The sequence below is a fragment of the Cervus elaphus genome, chromosome 4 (genome assembly GCF_910594005.1).
Source record: "Cervus elaphus chromosome 4, mCerEla1.1, whole genome shotgun sequence".
In the NCBI taxonomy this organism is placed as follows: domain Eukaryota; kingdom Metazoa; phylum Chordata; class Mammalia; order Artiodactyla; family Cervidae; genus Cervus; species Cervus elaphus.
The window spans coordinates 24682091-24695418 of record NC_057818.1 but is presented as its reverse complement, the minus strand read 5'-3'; the positions used below and the strand labels follow the sequence as shown (position 1 = coordinate 24695418).

General features: G+C 45.1%; 1 long non-coding RNA gene across 2 annotated transcripts; it reads left to right on the top strand.

Annotated features, from left to right (window-relative positions):
- Positions 1-1063: 1063 nt before the first annotated feature.
- On the top strand, positions 1064-8305 carry LOC122690620. Of its 2 annotated transcripts, XR_006340058.1 has the most exons (4): positions 1064-1203; positions 1323-1526; positions 3649-3721; positions 7261-8305. It is a non-coding gene; the product is annotated as an uncharacterized LOC122690620 (long non-coding RNA). The 2 variants fall into 2 exon arrangements; XR_006340057.1 differs by lacking the exon at positions 3649-3721.
- Positions 8306-13328: the final 5023 nt, after the last annotated feature.

Below are 13328 nucleotides of genomic sequence, written 5' to 3'. Positions count from 1 at the left end.
CATAGGCAGACTGACTCTGGGCACAGTTGGATTCAAGGGCTCAGAAAGCACTACTAGGACCCAGTCTCTCCCATCATTCTGCTCCACCGTCCTCTTCAGGCCCTTCTTTTAAAATAAATTTTTTTTTTTTTTTACTTAGTTATACTTCTATTTTTGACTGTGCTGGGTCTTTGTTGCTGCACAAGGGCAGCTCTCTAGTTGTGACGCACGAGCTTCTCAAAACTGTGGCTTCTCTTGTTGCAAAGCCCAATGTTGTCTCGGGCTCGGAAGTTGTGGTGCATGGGCTTAGTTGCCCCATGCCATGTGGAATCTTCCCGGACAAGGGATCAGACTGTCCCCGGTGTTGGCAGGCAGATTCTTGACCACTGAACCACCAGGGAAGTCCTTCAAGCCCTTCTTCATAGGTGCCCAGGGCAGCAAGGAGCTTCTGGTGGTCTCAGACCAAAGCCAAAGAAGTCTATCTCCAACCAAAGGAGGGAGGGCCCCTTTCTGCCCACAGAGGGTCTTGGTTGTGGCTCATGCTCTAAGTAAACCACGTGTCCATCTTCATACCAACCCTGGAGGCCAGTTGACACGGCATGAGTCAAGGTGAGGCTAGTTTCCCTGAGGAAACCCAGGACATTGGAACAGGAAGCAGCAGAAACAGGTGATCCATGCTGCTGAAGCCTCACTGTGTCCAGGTCTGTGTCCCCACGGACTGTGCCGGACTCTGGAGGGCAGGAACTGTGGCTCTTCCTTCTTCCTTTCAGTACCCAGCCCAAAGCGAAGCACATACTTAGACTTTACAGGGGTGAGTCAATATCTGTCCAATAAGTAGATGCGTGTGCAACTGAATGGACTAGGAGTTGGCCAGCGTTTCCTGTAAAGGGCCTGATAGTAAATATTTCCAGCTTTGGGGGTATGCCGGTTGTAGCAGAGAACAGCCACGGACAACACACAGGGAAGGCTGTGGCTGTGTTCCAATAAAACTTTATTTACGCACACTGACATGAGAATTTCATGTCGTTTTCACGTGCGTCAGGAAATAGACCAGGCTCACAAAGAGACCGGGTAAGCTTCGGCTTGCTGTCTCCCTGTATGAGAAGCGCAAGGCAGCAGACGGAGAAATAACCCACCACGGATGTCACATCCTCCTGCAAGTTTCACACCTTGCGGAGCGGACTCTGTGTGAGGCCCATTGTTGTGCCATCAACACGTGAAAAGGTAACATTTAATTTAGGTCGCACATCTGGAGAGGGCGAGGCGCCTTCATCAGGCGGTATTTAAATTTCTGCGTTCCACACCAGTGCCTCTAAAATTGTTAAAATGCGTCGCCCTTGCAGCTTTATTAAACCTCGTCCGTTCCAGCCAAGCTTGACGAGCGAAAGAGCAGCGTTTCTTCCGAGTGGAGTGGATTTGCTGGGGGCGGGCAGAATTCCGCTCCCTCCCTGACGCTCCCGGGAAGCCTGCGCAGTCCAAGGCCCCGGCCCTTTGTGCAGGCGCCCGGCGCCCAGCAATTGTGTCTCTAATCAACTGCCTCTAAGCAGGTGAGCATTTATCTCAGTCAGTTACCCCTTATAATTACTGTATTGAACCTAGTTGTCTATAAAATGAATGGTTTGTTCAGACACTTTACCCAAAGAGTTCATTAGGGGTTAAACAAAATGCAATCCCATTTGCAAAGAGTATAATAAATTGTTTCATCTGTGAATTTAGCTGTTCTCCCTAATGCAGACATGGGTGTTACAGTGGCTTTCCCTTGATAGGGTTATGGGTTAATGAAATGCCTTTTCTGTTGCTTATTTTCCTCTCTTCTGTGCTGAGTGATAAGTAGCTAACCAACGAAGCTTGTAATTACAATCTTACAGAAACCGGGCCGATCTGTATATAAATCTCACCATCCAATTACAAGATGTAATAATTTTGCACTCAAGCTGGTAATGAGGTCTAATACTCGTGCATGCGATAATCCCCTCTGGATGCTGGCTTGATCAGATGTTGGCTTTGTAATTAGACGGGCAGAAAATCATTATTTCATGTTCAGGAAAAAATTAGGTTGGTGGGAAGTTAATTTTCTCACCGCTCTCTGAAGCGTAGACAAGAATTTAATGATTTAATCATGATTGTTAGCTCTTTTGCAATCAATTTGTAATGATTGTGTAGCAACTCTCTTCAAGGGAAGCCGCTTTTGGAGAAGAGTTTGCAAACAGCCGTCCAGGGGGGCTGGCCTTCGAGGGATGCGTGACGCCAGGCCATTAAAGCTGTCTTCAGCGTGACTGACAGGATGCGGGGAGGCCCAGCCTTCCGGCTTGCAAATATGCGCCCCTTCCGGCAGGGTCTGAGAAGATAGAGCATCTTAGCACTGTAGGCTGCCGGGGCTCTGACTCCATCCTCAAGGAATGGGATGCAGGCTCCTTAGCTGCTCAAACTGGGGAATCATTTTGTTGATGTTATGCGTTCTAGGTCCTGGTTTATAGACTCAAGTGTGCAAGCTATTGCCTATCTTTCCACTTTTAAAAAATTTACCGAATTCTAACTTGGAGATTCATGCTGCCCGGTTGGTGGGGGCTGTAACTTACAGATAAATTGAGTTCTTCACCCTTCCTCCCGAGAAAGACTGACATCCAGGTTGGTGCACGGGGCAGAGGCTGCTTCTGTCTCAGCCCGCATGGACCCTTCAGGCTCTAAGGCTCCATAGCCCCCGTTGCAGGCGGGAGACACAAATCCCTTTGGGGGGTTGAGAGCCGTGAGCCTCAGGTCGAGCCTCTGGAGCTGGGTTAGTTAAGCAGGCAGGTCCTGTGAGGCTTCATATCTATGGGGACCAGGAGCCAGGTCCTGACTTAATAGTGGTTTCCCTGCCCAGGCCTCAGGCCAGTTCACTATTTCCCAAATTCGGGCTCTTCTGAGGGGCTGCCAGCTCACCCCAATGACCCCATCACATCCCTTCAATAACTTCACCTTTTTCAAAGGATCAGAAGAGCCTTTAACTTCAGGCATCTTCTGTGTGCAGACCTGCTGAAACTCCTGAGGCTGAGAATTACAAAGCCTGCCTACCTGCTTGAAGGAGAAGACAGAAGAAGAACAAACCCTAATTAATATTTCAATAAATTATCCTCCTGTATTGACTCAGACGTCCTCCTGTGTGTTCACTGGATGATTTATTTTCTGAGTGCCCCAAACACATTTTCCCTCCCTATATTGGATGGTGTGATTATCACTTGGAGGTGTCTGGTTGTTCCATCCAATTCAATTCTAGAAGTTTTTATTATGCGCTAGCTAGATGCTTAGACTGAGGAGAGAATATCCTGTGTGTATGAGCAGGGCAGTGATAAACAGTATTAACATTTATTACTCACTGAATTTTATTGAATTTCTTTGACTCCGTCCTTTGTAAAATGCATCATTATTTTATGTACTAAGAAAGTAAAAAGTTATTGCCAAAGGAGGTACGTATAGTGCTTCTTTAATCACTTAGAATTTTTGTTTTGTACTTAATGAAAGGCTCTTTCATACTTATATAAACATAGATTTTTTTTCACAGATCACTCATTTGCACACATAAAGAGAAAATATAAGTGGAGTAAATTGGCAAAGATATTCTTGAACCATTTTTATATTCACAGGCCAAATTTTCTGAGCTGAGTGTCTTTGATGTTTGTGTTTCCTTAGAAGAAGGCTGCATGATTCAGGAATTTCTTCTAAGTGATGACATCTTTGTGCAAATTTTGGTGCCCATGTGCAGGTAATGCCAGTGTTGTTAGAGTTGGTCCTGGCCAATACCTATCCCAATCTCAACGATGTTAAAATGTGAAACAAAAAAATGCTCACCTCAAAATTGATGAAATACAATAAGTATCAGGCTTTGGATCAAAGGACAGGTTTTTCAACCAGGGCAGGTGGAGTGAAGACAGAGACCCTGGTTCAGGCTGTGGTGAGTGGGAAGGAAAAAGTACAGGTCAGGCTAGTAACAGGGGAACTCGGCTGTGTAGCTGAGGCAGAGGGCAGTGGGGCTGAGTTCCAGAAGCTCAGAGTCACTCTAAGGCCTCCTTCTGGGATGAGGGAGGTGGCTAGTGCCCTTGAATGACTCTGGCTAGTTCTGGCAACACCAGAAGAAATAAGGAGGAAGCTGATATTGGTGAGCCTGTATCATTCAGGGCAAGTGAGACAAATGGGGCGTGAGAGTAGGTCCCATCAAAAAGGCTTGGCTGGGAATTCCCTGGCAGTCTGGTGGTTAGGACTCTGAACTTGACTGCAGTGAGCGAGAGTTCGATCCCTGGTTGGGAACTAAGATCCTGCATGCCGAACAGCCAAGAAAAAAAGAAAAGAAAAGAAAACCTTGGCTCAAGTTTCCACTCCAGGCAGGTAGATGTCCTGACTATGCCATGCTCATTCCCCCTACTCAGTCTTGCTTGTTCATCCCACCTGGATTCCGTTACGTATTACTTCTCTTTCTCTCCAAGCACTGCCATGATGCTTTATACCATTCTTAGGGAGTAACTTGGCTTGAGGCCTTTCCCTATATTGCTTCCTTGGGAGGTTTTTCAGCTTGCATTCCACTCTCTCTCTCTCTCTCAGTGCCCAGTCGCCCTATGCTTCATTTTCATTTCCTTGTTTTTGTATTTTCCTTTTCACCACAGGACCTTTGCACATGCTTATCTTACTTATCTTACTAGGACAGCTTTCTTTCCCTGTTCATCCTGCAGGTTTTGGCTTAAGCAGCATGTTCTTAGGGAACGTTTTCCTATAGCCTGCACAGATCACGTCTTCCACTTACGGATCTCTCTAGGCTGTGTGACTTGCCGCACAACTCTCGACACAGTTGGAATTGATGTTTCTTACATTATATCTTCAAATGTCTGTATCTCATAGTAGAGTGTTAGCTCCCACAGGGCAGGGACTGTGTCAGCTTAGCTTCCCAGACCCAAATACCATCTGCATGTGAATAAGTGCTCCCTCTCTCTCTCACCCTCTTATCTTTATATACATGATGAATGTATGAATGGATCATTTGTAGATGAATGAGTAACTTAGAGCATGAGTGATACATGTAAGAGGCAATTCTATGTATAACAGGAAGCAACCTGCTGAGAGTGGAGTTACCCTCTTATGAGGCCTGGGTGACTGTGAACATTATACATGACACTTAAAACAGACCACAGAACACCTACTGAGTCCTTGGAAAAATTATACTATGAATAAATGGCATTGGTTTGAATTACCCCTCTACTTTCCGCTAAATATTGCCTATAAATTCCAATTATAGAGTATTTTGTCTCTAAAAAGCTGCCTCTGTTACTATAACCCTTTGTCTTGAGGCCCCATGGTCATATTCTGCTTGATTTTATCTGCTGATGACTCCAGAATCACTCATCTGAACTCTGCAGGTACCCTGGGAGCCCCCAAGAGGATGGGGAGGGTTGGTCCCTTCTTCTGCCTAGAAGCTGTATACACACACCATCGCCAGAGGCAGGGAGACAGCCTTCCAGGATCGTTCCATGTTTTTTCCCTTGACTTCAGTTTTCTCTCCAATTGTTTTTTACTTTTATTAATTTATTTATTTTGGCTGTGCTGGGTCTTTGTTGCAGCACGTGGGCTCTCTGTACTTGTGGTGCATGGGCTTAGTAGTTGCAGCACTTGGGCTTAGTAGCTCTGCCTTAGGTGGGGTCTTAGTTCCCTGACCAGGAATTGAACCTGTATACCTGCATTGGGAGGCAGATTGTTAACCACTGTACCACCAGGGAAGCCCCTCTCCAGTTGTTGATTTGGCTTTTCTTCTTTAAGAATTTTTTTAAAATTGTGTTAAAATATGCATCATATAAAATGCGCCATCTTAATCGGTTTTAAGTGTCCAGTTCAGTGGCATTAATTACGTTCTCATTGTTGCACAGCCATCACCACCACCTATCTACAAAACAGTTTTCATCTTGCAAAGTTGAAACTCTGTCCCTGTTAAATAATAACTCCCCATTCCCTGCTCCCCACCAGCCCATGGGAATCACCATTCTATTTTCTGTCTCTCTCTGAATTTGCCTCATGTAGGTGGAATTATATAGTATTTAACTTTTTGTGCTGGCTTATTTACTTTAACATAAAGTCCGTCCATGTGGTGACATGTGTCAAAATTTCCTCCCTTTTAAGGCTAAATAATATTCCACCATATAGCTATATCGTATTTTGTTTATCCCTTCGTCCATTGATAGACATTCGGGTTACTTCTATGTTTTGGCTATTGCAAACAATGACACTATGATCATGAGTGTACAAATACCTCTTTAAGACTGTGCTTTCAGTTCTTATGTGTATATACCCAGAAGGTGAACTGTTGGGTCTTAGGAAAATTCTGTGTATAATTGTTTGAGGAACTACTCTACTGCTTTTCATAGTGGCTGTGGCATTTGACACTCCCATTGACTGTGTACAAGAGTTCTAGCATTTCTACTATTGACATCCTTGCTGATGCTTGTTATTTTCTGTTTCTTTTTCTTTTAATATACTGAATGTGAGGTATCTTTTTATTCTTGAATCCAAAGCCCCACCTCCAGTTCTTGTTGTGATACTTGCTGCGTGCTAAGTCTCTTCAGTTGTGTCCGAATCTTTGCAGCCCTATGGACTATAGCCTGCCAGGCTCCTCTTTCCATAGAGGTTCTCCAGGCAAGAATACTGGAGTGAGTTGCCATGCCCTCCTTCGGGGGATCTTCCCCACCCAGGGTTTGAACCCACATCTCTTATATCTCTTGCATTGGCAGACAGGTTATTTACCACTACTACCACCAATGCTTGTGATGCAGGGATTTAATTTTCAGTGAAATTCAGCAAATAATAAATACTTAAGCACCTTCTATGAGCAAAGAGCTCAGCCAAAGGCTTTGGAGGTGGGGCAGGGGAGTGATGAAGAGCGTGGGCTCTGCCTGCAAATCTCCCTGCTGCCACTTCCTAGCTGTGCGCATCACTTCACTGCTCTGAGCCTCAGTCCCCTCATCTGTAATATGGAAATGACAATAATGGGCCCATTTCATAGCATCCTTGGGAGGATTAACTTATTTAATGTATGTAGAGAGATTAGCATAGTACCTGGCATTTCTTGTTCTTTTTCTTATTTAAATTATTCTTATTTGCTATACAGAAAAAGCAGACAGGACACACTTGAGCACCCAGGCCCCCCACTGCCCTGTCCTAGGGGCCTACCTAGCCTGGAACTATATGACCCAAATGTCAGCAGAGTTCTCTCTGGATGATGGGAGTGTTAATTTCCTTTTTCTACTTTTTTTTCCTGTTTTACAGGCTTTGAGAAATGGACATAATTCTTTTATAATCGTGGACAACAGTTATAATAACATTTTAAATGAACACAGACTTCTGGCTAAAGATAATAAAATCATTTTTCTCTGCTCATCTCCCTTGAAATCTACATGAAAAAGCCACAAGTAAGTCAAAAATAGAGATCAATTTGAATTTCGATGGAGCTGGGACAAGTCTATATCCCCAGACCATTGCTATTGTATCTGGAACAAGGCTTGGCAGGTGGAGAGAGCTTCCAGATCCCTCCTCATACTTCAGGCAGGATCTGAACTTAAGGTTTGTTCTCCTGAATCAGAGGAAGGTGGTTGGAGAGATCAGAAGTGAAGATAGTGTCTGGAGAGATGTGGAGGCTTCGCTGTGCAGGCCCAATTGAACTTGAATGGATGGGGAGGTGAGCATGGTGGAGAAACCATTGGGACAAGCAGTTTCTCTTGCCTGGGAACTGATCTGCCAGCAAGGGAGACCACGGGCAGTGAGGTGGAGTGAAGGGTGAGTAGGCAGTGATCCCTGAGCTCCGTGCAGAAAGCCTGAGACGGATGCTCTACCCGCTCCAATGTGAAAGACTTGGGTGCCTTCTGCCTTGGAACACAGGAAATAGATCATGCCTGAGACTTCAACTCTGAACCAAAGTGTAGGCTTCCCCAGCCCAGGCTCTGACACCCTCCCCCATGCCTCCCACACACAGCATCTCAAGAGGAGGAATCGTCATAGAGGAGTCAATGCGTGCCTATGCATACACATCAAAAGATTTTTTTAAAGTGTGAGAAAAATCAGAAGGGAGGAAAGAAATACAGTAAGTCCCCTACATACGGACCTTCAAGTTTCAAACTTTCAAAGATGCAAACGTGGGTTTGCATGTTCAGTCATGTTCACGTGTCTGGCATACATGGTCACATGCATGCACCTCTGAGAGGGGTTGTGTTTTTGTGTACTTTGTAGTATTGTATAGAGTACAGTAGGAAAGTGTCCTTATTTCAACCCCAGGGTGTCTGGCAGCAAGTGTAAAAGCGCTGGTGATGTAGCTGGTCCTACTGTACTTTTCAAGGTGCTGTACTATAAGACTGAAATTGTTTTCTTTATTGTGTTTTTCTTTTGTATGTATTATCTGAATGAAAAGTATTATAAACCTATGACAGTACACTACTATGTGAAAGTGTTAGTCACTCAGCCATGTCTGACTCTCTGTGACCCATGGACTGTGGCCCACCAGGCTTCTCTGTCCATGGGATTCTCCAGGGAAGAATACTGGAGTGGGTTGCCATTCCCTTCTCCAGGGGATCATCCCAACCCAGGGATCGAACCCAGGTCTCCAGCATTGCAGGTGGATTCTTTACCATCTGAGCCACCAGGGAAACCGACACAACTATATGGTGGATTTTATTAGCTGTGTCCCTAGGCAAACCTTGTTGGACTTACGAACATGCTCTTGGTACAGAACTTGTTCACATGTGGGGGACTTGCTGTATCAACAAAAGCTGCTGAAGATCACACATCCCAAGAAGAATTACTCAGCATAATAGAGGGAGAGTTGGACAAGTGGTTATCCACAGACTCAAAGAAATAAGCACAGTGTGATCTTTCTACAAAAGGAACTCAGAGTTGGTGAAAGTCCAGTTAGCAAAGCTCAGGGAAGAAATAGAAAGTAGAAGCTTGACAGAGTTAAATAACACACTGAAAGCAACAACAACCTCCCCAAATAAGCATGACCAAAAATTCAACCAGGGGGATGGAGAACAGGCCAGAGAAAGTTATAGGTGTGGAATGGAAGAGAATGGAAAATGTAAAAATGATAGAAGATTATAGACAGGGAAGACAAAAGAGATCAAACGTATGTATAAACAGTGGACTTGAAGATGAGAACAGAATGGTACCTAAATAAATACTCAAAAACATGGTTAAACAAATCCTTGTGAAATAAAGGCTTTAACTGTATGTGGAATGAGAACAACACAAATTATGTAAAAAAATTGGTGAGATTCCTATAGTTCGTGTGTCCTCCAAAAACCAAACCAACATAAGAGAGCATCTAAGGTAGAAGGTATTGGGGGAAAAAAGTCATGTACAAGGGGAAGGAATTGGGTAGGTATCAAACTTCTCCACAGCAGTTTGCAATTCATAAGATAATGGAGCAGTGTTTATGCTCTGATATGAAAAAATAAGACCCTCAATTTATGCCCCACCAAATTATCACTCACATATGGAAACAACATATATTTTTAAGCATGTGATATGTCAGTTATATAGAACCTATGGACCCTTCTTGGAAATTTTTAAAAAAGAAAGAAAGAAGTGCTTAATGAAATCTAGAAAACCTAGAAATGAATTAAACAGAGTAAAGAATTCTGATCCCTGGTTGGGGAACTAAGATACCACATGCTGAAACCCACATACTGCAATGAAGAGCCAGCAGAGCCAAAAAATCAAAGCGAATTCTGGAGTGAGAACTAATAGAGAGGACTGGGGTGGGAGAGTGTGATTTACCCCATCTCAATACCTAAACTCAGACTAAATATCTTCCTGACTCAGGGATCGAACCCACATCTCCTGTGTCTCCTGCATTGGCAGGCAGATTCTTTACCACTGAGCCCACTTTACCACCTGGGAAGCCCACTTTATACCTGGTTGAGTATAAATGTCAATCCCAATCTCCCAATCCATCCCAACCCCCACCCTTCCCACCTTGGTATCCATGTTTGTTTTCTATGTCTGGGTCTCATTTTCTGCTTTGCAAGTAAGTTCATCTATACCATTTTTCTATATTCCACATGTATGCGTTCATATATATTTGTTTTTCTCAGAGGAGTGGTTCTCAGCTAGTGATTCTCCAACCTGAGGTGGGAGTAGGGGGCATTTGGCAATGTCTGGAGTCCTTTTGGATTGTTTTGACTTGTGAGGGGGTGCTGCTGGTATCCAATTGGCAGAGATCAGATGCTGTAAACACCCTACGATGCACAGGACAGCTTCTCCCCTCCCCAACCAAAAATTACCCAATCCAAAATGTCAACAGAGCCACGGTTGAGGAATCCTTCGCTAGTGCGATGGATGTCAAACTGTGGATAAGAAGGCCCTGCAGTTTCCTGACGCTGCCCAGAATTCATTTACATTCGACATCAGTGACTATACTCTGCCTCTCAAAGGAATTTTTATTTGAAAAAACCTGCTGCGATAGGGAGCTGCTTGTCTCAAAGGGATCCTCTCTAATGGAAACCTGTAGGCAAGCAGGAGAAAAGTTGGGGTGCAGAGAATTTTCTGGATGGCTTCAAGAAGTACCAGCAGGCAGACCACCACTCTCTGCAGTGCGACCTTGACCAAGACATCTCAGTCTCATGGGCTGTCCCCTGTTTTGAGAATCCTTATGCCCCTCCAAGGTCCTGCAGCCCCTCTCTGAGGCCCCACTTCCCCACCAGTTCCGAAGCCTCCTGCTTGCTCACCTCACCCCATGAAGTCCCCTCCCCTGGGACTGCCTGCACTTGGCCATCCTTCTCCAGCGCCTTTGAAGATTTCCAGCTTTTCTAGTCCGGAAGCCGCACACAGGGTCAGGCTTTGGAGCCCGATAATCACTCTGTTCTGCCAGTGCCCAAGTGCCACGAAGCCTCTTTTCATGCCTATTTAAAGCCTCTAAGGGGCTTTCAAGTGCTCTTTGATAAATCATAGTAAGTGTTATTCCGGCCACTCCAGAGCAGTACCTGCTCACGCCCTCCCCCGTCTCCCGGGCGGCTGCTCCCCATCACTGCGTTTCACTGGCGACAGTAATTCATTCCACTCGAGCTGACGAGCTTAGTTCCCATTTATTTGCACATTATGAGCTGTGTCACTCCACTTACCCTCTAGACAGTAAATGGTTTGAAAAATGCAACTGTAACAAATATTCGGGAGAGGATAAGAGAGAGGGAAAAAGAGTGAGAGAATGAAGGAGGGAAATGAAACCTTTGAATTCAGAGCCCAAAAAACCCCAGAGAATGAATAAATAATGCTCTTGAATGATCTCAATCAGCAATAGCATCGGGGAAGCTGCAGAAACTTCCAAGCCTTCCTCGGAAATAAGTCTCATTTTCTGTCTCTCTTTACTTTAGAGTCTGAATTCTCTGAAAGTGGGGCTGGGCTATGTCAAATGCTATTCTCAGGTCAGGAAAATAATTAGGCTGCAGTGTCGGCTTTTACCTTTGAAATCAGAGAGGCTGGGCTGTTTTCTCGGCCTGGTGAAGGTCAGAGTCCCCATTCTGTAGCCCTTCACTCCTTGTGATGATTGGAATGACTTTCAGGGAAACTGAGGCAACTCGGAAAGGTGATGCCTCTTCTTCTAGGTCTCAGAGCTTATACCAACCAGGACTTGAATCCAACTCTTCTAAAACCCTGGTGTGACTTGGCTAATGTAGCCTACATAGCACCTTTGTGTGTAGTGTGAAGAACTGACCCATCACCTCCTAACTTGTAACTAGGCTATGGTTTGGAAGGCTGATGGTGCCTTGAGTGAAGAGAAGGTTCCCCCTTCCTCTGGGCAGATGAAACCCCATGCTAGGACACACGGTCTGGCTTGCAGTGTCGGCTGGTTTTGTGCAGGCATGGTTGCTAAGTCACTTCAGTCGTGTTCGACTCTTTGAGACCCGATGGACTGTAGCTCGCCAGGCTCCTCTGTCCATGGAATTCTCCAGGCAAGAATACTGGAGTGAGTTTACACAGCCTCCTCCATGGGATCTTCCTGACTCAGGGATTGAACCCTCGTCTCTTGCATCTCCTGCATTGGCAGGCCTGTTCTTTACCACTAGTGCTACATGGGAAGCCCAAGCTGGTTTTGGCCTTACTCATACTTCCAGCTGGAAGCCTTTGTGCAGTGTACTTCCTGCCCAACTGTACATGACATCTTGCCATGATAATCTAAGAAAGGCCACTTCCTGTGGGATGTGGGGAATGGGTACCAGAATGTTTAAGGCTAAACCTAGGCTGTATCTGGGAAGACGGCAGCTTGTGCCAAATCCAAGAGGTGAAGGAGGTAGGGAGAGAGATTATAGACTGGCAGGACCCGACCCCGGGGTTGTACTCGGGCTGCACTGGAGGAACAGATCTAGACAAGGGGCTCAGGACTGAGGACGTGCAAAGCTAGCGTCTACCTGTGGTCAGCACATGCTGTGGGTTAGCCCAGCCACTTAAAGGAAGCAGGTGGGGCTGGAAGTATGACCTGTCTCTGGAGCCATGACAACTGCCTGGAGGCTAGGATACCAAGCGAAGTCATGACTAAAATCTTGATTTGAACCCTGGCTCTATCACAGTGGTAGATGAGGTCTTTGATCAGTAAATATTTACTTATTCCCCTACCTTGATGGTCAGAAGGTATTAATACATCCTTTTGATGTTGGGCTGAGCCATGTAACTTGTTTTAGCCCATGAGATGTTGGCCAGTTGTGATACAAGCAGAGGCTTGAAATGTGCTTGCAAACTTGCCTTCTCATCCTCCTGTCATTGCCATGGGAACATATACTGGGGAGCCAAGTGGTCCCACTAGGAGAAACACATAAAGCAGACCTGAACCAAACCCAGATCCAGGCCTAGCTGAGTCCAGGCTAGATCAGCCAAACTGGAGCCAAACTGCAGATCATTGTGGTTGTTTGTTATGTAGCAATAGCTGACTCAGACAGCTACTTGCTGTGCAGTGTTTGAAAGTTCTTTATCTACCAAGGCTCTCATTTCTTCATCAGTAAAATAGGCAAATATAGTGCTATTGTAAAAATTAAATGAAATAATAGCATAATGTACTTCACATATAGTATATAGTCAATAAATATTAAATATGATTGTGATTGTTATTTTAAATCAATTCCTACTTCCTTTGCCCTTTTCTTGCTTCCTTCCCGTGCTTCCTCCCCACCTCAGGCATCACCATCCCTGTAAGTTGGGAATGCATTGGAGAGAATGAGTTGCCAGCTCCTGGCCCATCTTATTAACTACTGCTTTGTGGGGAGAAAGAACAACATGGAGCCTACTCACTGTCACAATAAGACTGAACACACAGAATATTTCCTTGTGAAGTATCAGACTCCAAAAGGAGGTGTGAG